Source organism: Phocoena sinus, chromosome 7 (genome assembly GCF_008692025.1).
Source record: "Phocoena sinus isolate mPhoSin1 chromosome 7, mPhoSin1.pri, whole genome shotgun sequence".
NCBI classification, from domain to species: domain Eukaryota; kingdom Metazoa; phylum Chordata; class Mammalia; order Artiodactyla; family Phocoenidae; genus Phocoena; species Phocoena sinus.
In genome coordinates, this window is record NC_045769.1 from 57,133,757 (window position 1) to 57,146,926 (window position 13,170).

The window sequence follows — 13,170 nt, forward strand, 5'->3', positions numbered from 1 at the left end:
TTCGGCTGTGCCAGTGGTGTTCTTTTGTCCCTGCTGCTGGCTCCAGGGCCCCAAGCATTACTGTTGCCAAAATCTACTGGCTTGGGGGGCTGTGACTGCACTTTTTTGTTAAGGAGGGACCAGGAGGTTTGTGTGTCTCTAGTGGGCTGGAGCTTAAAATGTGAACTCCTGGGCTACCTTCTAGGTGCTGCTCCCCATTTACTACACATGCGAACGATGTGGTTAGTGCCCTGGGTCACTAGGTCGCCCTTTAGCATAGACAGTATATGTAACAGAGGTTTTACCTTGGAATAGTGCCCTGGAAAGTTGATCTGGACACATTGGTTTGTGGAGCAGATGGGAAGGAGTCGAGTGTGAGCCCTGCAGGAACCTTGTGGATCCTGGGCACCTTCCATGCTCAGCCTCAGCTCCAGGCTTGGGCCTTGCCGCTCAATTAGAAGCTACAGGACAGGAATGAATGAATGAATGAATGAATGGGTGAAGGGTTGAATAATGCTATCTGGAAACAAAGAAGGACTGGAACGTGGAAGTCAAGGGATCGTACAGGCAGTGAAGGGCACTAGTTTCTGGACCCCTGCAGCTCATGCCCAGCACTCAGGGAAGCCACACTGCCAGTGGCAGCTCTGAGGAGCTAGGACACTGCACAGAAGGCAGAGAAGCATATAAATAGGCTGCACTGCTCCACGGCTTAAGATTAATATTCCTACTTAATACTGGTTCTAGGGTATGAATTTTTAGACGATAATTCTTTAAAATTTATTATAGTTTTAAACTTAATTGGGTGAAAATATTTCTTGGTGGAGGAGGGGATGCAATTACCCAATTATCAAAGCTAGAATGAATCCTAGGAGGGGCACTAAAACTATCTTTAAGTATTGAGAGGATTTTATTACAGCAACTCTTAAAACAAAAATGAATGTTACGTGTTCCTCAGTATTTTTTGTTTTTACAATAGAAAAGGAACACACAATTTTCAAACAGAAAACAGATTTGCATTTGTGGAGAAGAAATAAGAAAGGGCTATGGGCCAGTGAATTCTCCTTGCAAACCCTCACCACCTAAAATTGTTTTTTCTTTGACGTTAAGGAAAAGGGGGTGGGGTGTGGAGGGGAACTCTAGTGCGGTGACGGACAATGAAATGGAGATGTGGGAACTAGCATTAAAAATACGCTGGCATTTTCCCAAACAGGGAGTGCTGACAAGTATAATCCTATTACTAAAATCACATCAGCAATGAGATAAATGAAATAAAAACAGGATCCCCTGAGACCAGAGTGGCTACTTGTCCACAAAATCTTAGTGCGTTGTATCAATCTGTCCCCACAAAAATAGTATGTAGTTGAAAACAATGTTAAGGAGGATTTTAAAACACATCATTGAGATTACAGCACCTTTTAAAATAAACAGCGCTGAATACCAGCACAGGTAAAATGTCATTGTGAGATGGGGATCTGATATTCGATGGCATGCTTTATGTCTTTCCAGAGTGTGATAAAATCTGTTCACCAGATGTACTATTTGTCTTCTGTGTAGCATACTTGAGCATCCTGTAGGCCTGAGGCCCATTTATTTCATGTAATTGCCTTTCCTGTGCACACCTTAGGGCACCCTAATTCTCCATTTTATTTCAGGCACTGTACAGGGTACCATCTGGTAGTTTAAAACTCATCCCGTTTTATTGCGCTACCACAGTGGCTGTATTCAGCCGTACTGCAGGCTTTCAGGTGGGGAAGGACTTCTTACTACCAGCTATTTATTTTTGCCTGAAATAAAGTCGCCTTGAACTATAAACATGCAGGATTCACACGTTGATCATCACTGGTCCATACAAGCTTGACAGAAGTTCCCAGGCAACCTGCAGACTCAAAGCAGTTTTGAACTGCTTCACGCACAGCTGTTAACTTATGGAATTGGGATTCTAAATTCTTCGCCTATTTCTGCACGTAATCATATCTTTTTAGTATCTCATTTGTATTACTTCAGTTCAGATGAGCACAAAAATAAATGTATTCCATCACATCTGGAAAAGTACCTCCGAGAAATCACTTAATATACAAAGCTGCACACCTCATTACGAGGTTCGTCACTCATTTCCAACCCAGCCTTACCTCTGTTCCTCATCAACGTGGCTTTTGTTTCACTGTTGTTTTCATTAAATTGTTAAATCATTTTTCAAGGGAATTTGCAAGATCTTGAAAAGGCGAGTTTGGAAATAATATACTTGGCAGAAGGAAAATAAATCTCAGGACCTCGAAGCTTTTCTGCAGCGGATCCCGGATGAGAGCGCCTTCCCCCAACTTGTACACAAATTAGATAGGAAGTAACTCTGCTCTCCTGAGAATTCATCTCCCGCCCCACATCAGCCCTCACACGGATGCGCCCACACAGCTGGGCAAGCCACTTTAACAAAGGGTCCCTGATATGCAAATAACACACACCCAGCTGCACGTTTCCAAATGAGTCATTGTTCACCTGCTGGTTCCTGCCTCACCAAATCCCTCTTGCTGCCTGTGTTCTGTATTCCCCCTTCTCTCCCTTCCCTCCCAGTCCAACAGCTAAGGTCTGCCGGCTTCTGGAATGGCAATGAAAAGGCCGCAGCAAGAGCAGGCCAGGCGGGGCGGTAGGGCAAAGTGAGTGATGAGTTGGCTTACCAGCCACTGCTGCCTCTTGACGTGTGTTATCTCGGCATTGCCCAGGGAGATTACCAGTCTTTGGCCAGAGACACAGAAAGACTTCCAGTGTACAATCTGCTAGCTGGCACCAGTGACCTGTGTAAATCAACAAACCAGTCAGGAGATGCTGCTGTTACCACAGGCACCTTGGCCCTTCCTTCTGGTGTTGGGTGACCACGGCTCAACCACAGTTGGGGATGGAAGAATATTTAAGGTGGAAAAGGGCTGGCTAGAGACCCTTTTGCAGCAGATTCTTTACATGTTTTGCATTCGTGGCAATGACAAATGTAGCTAAATGCACCTGGTTGTAGCTGTCTGCTGCAATCTAAAGCCTGTTTGAGTGAAAAGAATAACTCCCTCTGTTATTTATTGTTGGAAGCAGAGTTTACTTTGCTGTCTTTAACCTCAGCAGAAATCAGCAATGCCAGCTTGAGAGCAAACTGATGAGTTCTACGCAACGGAGCAAAGAGTCGTTGGCTGGAGTCTTGTAAATCAGCAGAAGACCAGTGACCGAATAGATTCGTATTTATTTTCCTGGAGTTACCCCCTTCTTTGACTCTCAGGTAATCTCATTCTATAAAAATGTTAATGCTGGTCCGAATATGAAGGGTGATTTTCCCCCCACAGCTCTGTCAAACATATCTTCCCAATAATTAAATGTGCATCCTTGGGCTCTAAGAGCAGTCTCGTTGAACAAAGCAACCGCAAATCCAACTAACCTTTGAAGAATGAGGGTGTCAAAGTATAAGCAGATGTTTTAATTTGCACAATGCTGAGAATTTTTGGATGCCAAATGTTCCTGAAATAGTTATTGTATCTCAACAGAGGAAGAAAGACACACTCAGAAATAACCTACAAACCTCTCAGTTACAGCGACACTTTCTCATTCAGCAGAAGTGATATCGGAAGTGTTATTAAGAAAGCTATATATTAATCAGCATCTAACGAGAAAGTAAGATAACTTTATAACTATAAAACAAGAGGGCATAGCAAAATTTTATATGCACACACATATACACACAGTCTCTATAAAGTCCATAGCCAGGTTAAACACAGATTTAAAAGAAAACACTCATGCTACCCCTTGTGTATGCATTAAAGATTTCTAAAATGATTTAGGGGATGTATGCTATTTTTTAAAAAAAGGAGGATACATACTCTAGCCATGAAATTATAGCATCATGTTGTCTGGCTAGTTGAACTTGCATTGCTTTGGGGAAATGTTAGCACACGTTTTTCACAAGTGGATGAGTGCAGGAAAGATTTATATTACACATAAGGAAAAATGTCCTGACTTTCAGAAGAGTTGTGAGAAGTCCAAATAGTTTACCCAAGAAGGCTGTGGAATTTACCTCCTGGAGATTTTTAGCAGCAGACAAGAGACCCATATGTTTGGGTTTATTTCAGACTAGTTTGAAATGAATAGAATGGGCTCATCAAGAGTTTCCCAGTCTTTCTCATTTTGTCACATGCCTAGGAACAGCCTAAAGTCCAGCTGCCATCCACCAAGCCAGGCCTCTATACAGCCTTCCTCTGAAGCCATCTTCCGTCAGGTCCTAGTCATCGCTTACTAGACCCTCCTGATAGAAAAGGTTAAGCTAAGGAATTCTCATGTGGTGTTGGTGGGTTGGGGAAGGGGGGACTGTAAATTGGTGCAGTTTCCATGGTGGATAGTTTTTCAAAATCCACCAAAATTAAAGTGTATATCTCTCTGTTCCTACAATTACATTTCTAGGACTTTATCTTACAGATCTAGTCACATGTTTCAAAAGGACCTACGAATTAGTAATTTACTGCAGCAGTGTTTGTAATAGCAAATAATGGGGAACAACTTAAATATCCATCCAAAGAAGACTGATTAGGGCTTCCCTGGTGGCGCAGTGGTTGAGAGTCCACCTGCCGATGCAGGGGACACGGGTTCGTGCCCCGGTCCGGGAGGATCCCACATGCCGCGGAGTGGCTGGGCCCGTGAGCCATGGCCGCTGAGCCTGCGCGTCCGGAGCCTGTGCTCCACAACGGGAGAGGCCACAACAGTGAGAGGCCCGCGTACCGCAAAAAAAAAAAAAAAAAAAAGAAGGCTGATTAAATAAGTTAAGGCACATATGTGTTAAAAGAAAGAGGCAGCTCTATACGTCCCTGTAAAAAGGATCTCAAAGATACTAATAAATGAAAAGATTAGAATATCATTAGAATATCATGTATAATATGCTCCTGTTGGTTTTTTTTTTTTTTTTTTTTTTTTTTTTTTGTGGTACGCAGGCCTCTCACTGTTGTGGCCTCTCCCGTTGCGGAGCGCAGGCTCCGGACGCGCAGGCTCGGCGGCCATGGCTCACGGGCCCAGCCGCTCCGCGGCATGCGGGATCCTCCCGGACTGGGGCACGAACCCCCGTCCCCTGCATCGGCAGGTGGACTCTCAACCACTGCGCCACCAGGGAAGCCCGCTCCTGTTGGTTTTAAGAAATAGAAAAGAGACTTTTCACAGTACAAAAAATAACTTTTGAACTATTATACCTTTTGGATTTGCATTGTACTTACTAAATTAAATAAACCAAAATAAATGACTAGGGAAATAAGAAAACCTTTTTTCCAAGCTAAAATCCCCCAAATAAAGTAGGAGATTTATTCTGTGTCATTTCTGTTCTCCCTCCATCTTTGTCAGGAAGCCCCTAGTATAAGGTGGCATCCAGTGAGGACAGGCCTGTTTGACTCTGTTTTCTCTTCTCCTTCCTGCAGCTTTAAATTTCAGAAGAGAGAGAAGAGGAAGAAAGTGGCAGAGCCTGGTGAGAGGACACTAGAGAACATGTCCTTGCTTCACAATTTGGTTGCCATATAAACATGAATTGAGTAGAGCTTCCTGAGGTTGCACAGAGGGCTAAACTTCTGCTAGGACCATGGGAAAAGCCTAGAGGGGCCAATGGCCAAGGGATGACCACTTCCATAGAGGAAACACTCTGACCAGGCCCCACTAGGCACAAGGTGAGTGTTCAGCCCAACCATTGCGGTTCCCTTTATTAAGGTCTGTGTCAATAAAGCCCGGTAGAAATGTAACTCAGCAACATTAATTCTGGAAAGTCTCAGCTAGAACTCTCTGAAAATTATTTGAAAACACAGTTGTGGAATCACTTGAAGGAAGAATCAAACAGCTGTACTTAACACTACAATTGAGTGCAGCAGTTGGAATATGGTAGTTAGCAGGTATGGGCCTACCTCTGAGAGATGAGAGATGAAAGTGTGCAACCATTCTAGGCTGTTTCATCATAAGGGATCTATATCCACCTCACTGAATTAATACGAGGGCTCTTTGTTATAATCTAATCAAGAGTCTGCCACAGTGCTGAGCACAGAGACTGGATCAAAAGACCATGGCCAATGGGTTCTCTGCCAAAATACTTGCCACCTCAGCCACTCCGACTCTTTCCCAGCCGGCTCCTACATGGATGAGGCAGAGACCCTCTAATGGGGTCATGAGACAGACCCTCATCCCATTGCGGACACTAGGCTGGTAAGTTAGTGATACTTCTCAACCAAATCTAAAAAGTCAAGACACCAGTCCACAAAAGGCCAGAATCACTGTGCAGGCAACTGTTTAACGTGGTAGAGATAATATTTCTCCGCCTAAAAATATCGTACTTAAAAGAAAGGAGGGCTTCCCTGGTGGCGCAGTGGTTGAGAGTCCGCCTGCCGATGCAGGGGACACGGGTTCGTGCCCCGGTCCGGGAGGATCCCACATGCCGCGGAGCGGCTGGGCCTGTGAGCCATGGCTGCTGAGCTTGCGGGTCTGGAGCCTGTGCTCCGCAACGGGAGAGGCCACAACAGTGAGAGGCCCGCGTACCGCAAAAAAAAAAAAAAGGAGACCTCAGTTCCAGGCTCCTAATCTCGAGGTTTTTATTTAAAGTATACCCCATCTTGGGCTTCCCTGGTGGCGCAGTGGTTGGGAGTCCGCCTGCCGATGCGGGGGACACGGGTTCGTGCCCCGGTCCGGGAAGATCCCACATGCCGCGGAGCGGCTGGGCCCGTGAGCCATGGCCACTGGGCCTGCGCGTCCGGAGCCTGTGCTCCGCGGCGGGAGGGGCCACAACAGTGAGAGGCCCACGTACCGGAAAAAAAAAAAAAAAAAAAAAAAAAGTATACCCCATCTTTACTTGCAGCTGAGAGGCTGAAGATTAAAAATTAGCCACTGTATAGTAGCTGAGCAGTAACAATTTTTCATAAAGGTTTTTACTACACATTTGGGATTATAATTTCAATATTATGCAAATGCATTTTATGGATCTGTAATACGGAATGTGTACTGGCGTTAATGTGCATTAGCGGGTGAGCACGGAAAGGCTCCAAATGAGCCATTTCGGTGTCTGCTTTCAATGTGTATTATGAACAATAAGTAAAATGTTCTGGTTTAGAACAAATAATACAAAATCTGAATTCCTCTTGATATTCATCGGTGATGAACAGCCCTACGCAACTCCCAAGGAATTCTTCCGTTGGACACAATTAAAAACTGGCTCTTAACCAATATATTCCTGTTTATGGCTTCTCTTCTTGGATGCGATGTGAAAGTAAAACAGATACATTTAATAGGGAAAGGGGTAGTTTCCCCCTGTTGATCAGAATCAGGCATTAATCAGATGCGTGCATTAGGAAGGGCGTGACCACTTACATGTCAAGGTAGTGGCCCAGGCTACTTCTGTTTTCAGAGGTTCTAAGTATTACGAAGTGAAGAAACATCTAAACAGGGTTACAAAGCTTGTGGCATATATTTTCAATTAATAAACAGATTTCATGCCTTTACCACAAAATATTTCAGACAAGATAACTGTTGATCTAAACATATTTAAATAACATGCAAATAATATTCCTTAATAGTTGTTGCAAGCCTTGTGATCCAACATGGGGACCCAGGTTGAATTTCGTCTGACGTGTGTTTTCTTTAACTCTGTCAGTGTGTCTTTGTGGGTGGTTACAGATTAGAAAAGACTGAAGGCTCTTCCTGAATGCAGAGGCCTGAGCCAAACTGCTCTCCAGGCTTCTCTGAGATAAAGCTTAAAAAATGTTTTTCCTTTTTAATTTCTTTAATATTTCCACATTCTAATCTTGCATGATGGCAAAGAAAGCAAGACTAAGCAATGTCACATGTACTGAAAGTGGTAGCTGAGTATATTCAACAAGTAATGCAGAATTTCTATTTGCATTGATTTATGTAGGACCTTGGGGTCTATTGATCTTTTTTCTTCCATGTGTGTTTAACACCTGCCTCCTTCTTTGGCAGTCTGGAGGAAGGCAAGTTTGCACTGTCTAACAATTAAAGGCTGGGCATTCAGTTGAGTAAGAGTAATGTAAAAATCTTCTCTATCAAACAGGCATCCTTAACTTAATGTATTTCAAAATGCCACAGATTCCATGACTTATCTTCAAAATGGTAATAAAAATATCCATGCATTGAGTTCTTACTGTGTTAAGTGTTTTATATGCATTGTCTCAATTAAGTCACAAAGTAATCTCCCAAAGTAGGTTTTACAATCCCTATGAAATGGCTGAAGAATCTGGAGTTTAAAAAGATCAGGTAATTTGTACAGTCACACAGCTGTGTAGGCCTATCTAATTTTGCAACCCAAATTCTTGATCACTGTATAGCCCTGGGTCTACTATTAATATGGTGGCCAGGAGTCTTGGCTTCCTTTACCATGTAAATTACAGCAGTGGTGTTTGGTCCTTCAATCTGACACGGACACTACAATTAATATTAAAGTCTGATTCAATTTCAACCGGTCATTACATCACTGTTGTCTACCTTGCTGCAGTTGCTAACTGCTTTCCATTTCCCCCTGACATTTCTCCATTCTAGATAAAAGTCTGTGGAAGGAAAGATGGATACAGCAAGAAGGTCTATCCAAGAACTTAGTAAATAGGTGCTGAACAAATAATTCAGATTTTTAAGTTCTCCCATCAAATTCAACAAAAAGTCTTTGACTACCTGCAGAGTGTAAGCTATGATTTCTGTTCCTGAGTCGTTAAAATTCCAAAAATCCCAAACAAAAGCCTATTGGTAGTAGGGCAGCCCTTCCAAGTATTAATTTACAATCAATTTTGAAAGGAGCTGAGTATATTGTGTCCAAATTTGAAGATGAGCGATGGGCTATATGCCAATAAGCAGATAAGGCTCCTACCCCAACAGGTAAAATATGAGATGCTGAATAATAAAGCCTGAAGTACAGTAGAGCAGGCCTGAGCAAACAAGTAGCGCATCCTCTTGAAATATTCCCAGCACCATTTGCTGAGCCTTTTCTGGGCGCTAGCCCTCTCTTAATCGTCACAGCACCCTGTAACGTAAATAATATTGTCTTCATTTTGCAGATGAGGAAATTGAGGCTCAGGTAAAGTAAACCATCTAACATCACAGTGTTAATAAGTTGTTGAATGAGGATTTAATTCCTGATCTGCTTGATTTCAGAGAACATGAGAGAGAAACAAAGAGAAGATAATGATTTTTTATTTTTAATAGTCACTATCCTCTTTTTTTTATTGTGGTATAAGATACATAACATAAAATTTACCATTTTAACCAGTTTTGAGTATACAATTCAGTGGCATTAAATACTTCACAATGTTGTACAACCATCATCACTATCTATTTCCAGAACTTTCTCATCATGACAAACAGAAACTCTGTACCCATTAAACAACCTGAACTGGGTTTTAAAGGAGGAGTGGGAAAGAAAATGTAGTGGGTCAGAATGGCATTGCCGACACAGGGGACACACAGGGTGTTATGTGTGTAGGAACTACAAGCAGCTGATTGCTGATTTTTGTTTTAAATAGACCCCCTTCTCCAGTGCTGTGTGGAGGTTGGATTTGAAGAAGAGAAAGCTGGGAGCAAGAGACCAGTAGAGCTGTTGCCGTGGTACAGGTGAGCTATGATGGCGTAAACCTGGTGGTGTTAGTAGCTATGAAGAGAGGGTAGAATCAATCAACTCATACAAATAACATCAATCTTTAGTGACTGACTGAATAGATGGGATGGAGGAGGAGGATTTTTTTTTTCTTTTTTTTTAAATTATTTATTTATTTATGGCTGTGTTGGGTCTTCGTTTCTGTGCGAGGGCTTTCTCCAGTTGTGGCAAGCGGGGGCCACTCTTCATCGCAGTGCGCGGGCCTCTCACTATCGCGGCCTCTCTTGTTGCGGAGCACAGGCTCCAGACGCGCAGGCTCAGTAGTTGTGGCTCACGGGCCCAGTTGCTCCGCGGCATGTGGGATCTTCCCAGACCGGGGCTCGAACCTGTGTCCCCTGCATTGGCAGGTAGATTCTCAACCACTGCGCCACCAGGGAAGCCCAGGAGGAGGATTTTTAATAGTCACATAATGATTTTTAAAGAATGAATCTCACTATTCTGAAACCCTGTAGCAAGTTTTGCCTTTACTGTGGTCCTTATCAAATTCTGCTTTGTTGTTTCTGATCTTCTTATATCACCCTTACTTAATTATAAGCTACTCTATTTGGGAGAGGGGAGCATGTGCAGGCCATTTGTTACATCCTTCACAGGCCTTGTTAAGTGCCTGAGGCAAAGTAGATATTCAATAGGTATTTCATTTATTCCTCATATATTTACTGGGTGTGTACTCTGTGGCCAAGTCCAGTAAAGAGGACAAGCCATGCCCTCCAGGAGCTTCCAGCCCAGTGGGGAAGGTGGTTAAAGAAGCAAGGCTCTCACCTGGGTGTGGATGTGCTCTAATAGGGGAAGCAGGGGCAGACGTCTGGCTGGAGGGCTCAGCAGAGGTTTCCCAGAGATGTCATCTGAACCCACTCCTGGAGCGTAAGAGCCAGGCAGAGTAGGGAGGACATCACAAGCAGAGGGAACAAACAGGGATGTACAAAGGCCCCCCCCCCCCCCCCCCCAGTCAGAGATAAGCTGTGGATGGCCTGTTCCAAGAATTCCAAGTCATCTGGAGCTTACTGTTCACATGTAGGGTGAGGGGGCTGCTATGGGAGGGGAAGGCAGGGGCAGAGGGGGACCAGCAGGAGGGGTGGTGTAGAGGTTCAAGGGACCAAGTGCCCCACGCTAAAGCGCTTGTCCTTTGTCCTGGCCATTCTGGGGATGGTTTTTAACAGGGGAGAGGGAGGATCTTGTCTTCTGGAGAAGAGAAGGCCATTTTGTATGTAATTTGGAAGGACACACATATTTTATCGTTATTCTTAGAGCCCCCCACATCTGTTTTCTCTCTTCATTAAGCTGTGGGAGCCACCTGGACTAAAATACTGAAGGAATCTTTATTTTGAATATCCTTGTGTTTAGGCATCAGAGTTTAGTTCTCAGAGATTTAATTAGAGCTGCATTGAGGCACTTTTTATCTTAACAATCTCTCTGTAGGCAGAGGTAACAGAATAACAGGAATCAATATAAACAACCTAAGTGGAATACCTCAGAAAGAAAGAAATATTATTTTTGCTGATGCACAAGTTTTATTTTGAAAAATCATGAAGGTCTCCATTAGGAAATCATTCTTCCTTGGCATTGTGTTGCATGCTCAACAAATAGAAGGTAAATATGCTAAAATTCATGTCTTTTTCATGAAAATAGCACATAACTATAAAGCTCTTTGTTTTCACCCAACTGCTGAAAACATTTGTGTAGGCAATTTCAGTAAACATTTGGAGAATTGGAAGTGCTCTCTCCTACACATATGGTTCTTTATGAAGAGGTAATTTTTATCTGTGTTCTACTCAATTGAATATTTATAAGTCTGTTTGGCCTCAAAGGTGCCTGATCTCCCCCCAAAATACAACCGCCCTGTACAGCTAAAGTGAGATTTATTCAGTTACCCTTTAAGAACTTTGTGAGTTATTTTCATTTTCTCCTCATGAATTTATTCCCAGTATAATCCTAAATTTGTCTAATTTGCTGTGTTATTGCAATTAGTCAACTCTCCCTTAGTTACACAAATAATAGCCTTATAAGTTTGAGGCTGTAAATCACTCATCCATTAAAAATGCCATTTCCTTGTACTGCAAATTCGATTCATTTAGAAGAGAAAAAACCATGGCATGGAACAGAATTATGCAATGTCATGGACACATTAACATTTGGATCAAAATTTTACATTGTGTCAGCCAGTAAACAGTATAAATGGTCCAGATTTGCAATAAATAATTGTCTATTAATACTCTGGCATGCTGTAGCAAATTACAGTCGCACTTCAGTAAACACAGCTGTAGGTAGGCTCCAGGGCTGAGGGAAGCAAGTGCCACAATTGGTTTGAGTGGAAAGAGCCTGTCTTTCAGGGATGCGGCCACATTTCTCCAGCAACTGGGAGCATGGCTGTGGATTAAAGGCCCCTTTTTGTAAACGCAGGAGGAAGACCCACTGGGCCCTTACTGTAGCTGGAACATGGGACACCGGGATGCAGCCCCTTGCCATAAAACCTACAGGAAGCGTAGATGCTGAACTCAACAAGGGCACCCCTCATGTTTTCTAAAGGTGAAAGGGATGGCAGCACATTTTATTAACTAGAAAACTCTTCCTGGTGCACGGGACCGACCTGGAGGGGAAATAGGCTTATGGCTGGAACAGCCACAATAGGGTGTTGATTATGGAGCCACTAAAGGACCGCCCCGAAGCCAGGCTCTCCCCAGAGTCTGCCTTATGTGTAGCCAGATTTAGGCCCTCCTTCCATCTCTCCCCTCCAGAATCTTCCTCATTAGCCAATTGAAGAAACTAAAATTAATGCTATTTTCATTGTTTGGCTTAAGGCTTTTAAGCCCTGACAAAATGCAAACAAGGTGTCAGGAATGGCTGGTAAATAGATACATTCACATTCATTAACATCTTGGCCTGCAGCAGATTATCAGGTAACCAAAATCAGGGTACTGAGTAGGATGAGCTGGAACTCAGGACAAGTAACCTTTCCTATGGGTGAGGGGAGAATGAAGTGTTGCCCAGAAGACATCATGAGGGCACAGGGCGTGACAGGGTGCAGGGAGCACACAGAAGGGATCAGGGAAATATTCAGAAAAGTGGCTAACATTTGTATAGTTTATCTGTGAGAGAAAGTACTGCCACTACTATTATCATCCCCATTTCCCAGATGAGAAAACAGAGACCCAGAGATGTTACAGAACCTGCTCATCAAGTGTATCCAGCCAGTGTGACAATTTATACGGAAGAATCAGGTATCTTCAAAAGCTAATTTATCTTAGTCCATAATTTAGCCCAAGGCTTTCTAGGAATAATAGAATTTACTGATCTTAAGGCCATGTAGTTCAATTAATTGAAATTGTGTCCCTTGGCATACCAAAGTTTTATGGAATTCTCTGTAATACAGATTCTAGGGACTTCCCTGGCGGTCCAGTGGTTAAGACTTCGCCTTCCAATGAAGCGGGTGCGGGTTCGATCCCTGGTCGGGGAGCTAAGATCCCACATGCCTCAGGGTCCAAAAACCAAAACAGAAAACAGAAGCAATAGTGTAACAAATTCAATAAAGACTTTAAAAATGGTCCACATCAAAA

At 43.2% G+C, this 13,170-nt stretch overlaps 1 long non-coding RNA gene across 1 annotated transcript; it reads left to right on the forward strand.

The window, feature by feature from the left end:
• The first annotated feature begins 3,124 nt into the window (after positions 1-3,124).
• LOC116756682 lies at positions 3,125-12,834 on the forward strand. Its single transcript, XR_004350732.1, has 4 exons — positions 3,125-3,235; positions 5,406-5,648; positions 9,489-9,576; positions 12,750-12,834. It is a non-coding gene; the product is annotated as an uncharacterized LOC116756682 (long non-coding RNA).
• The last annotated feature ends 336 nt before the right edge of the window (positions 12,835-13,170 follow it).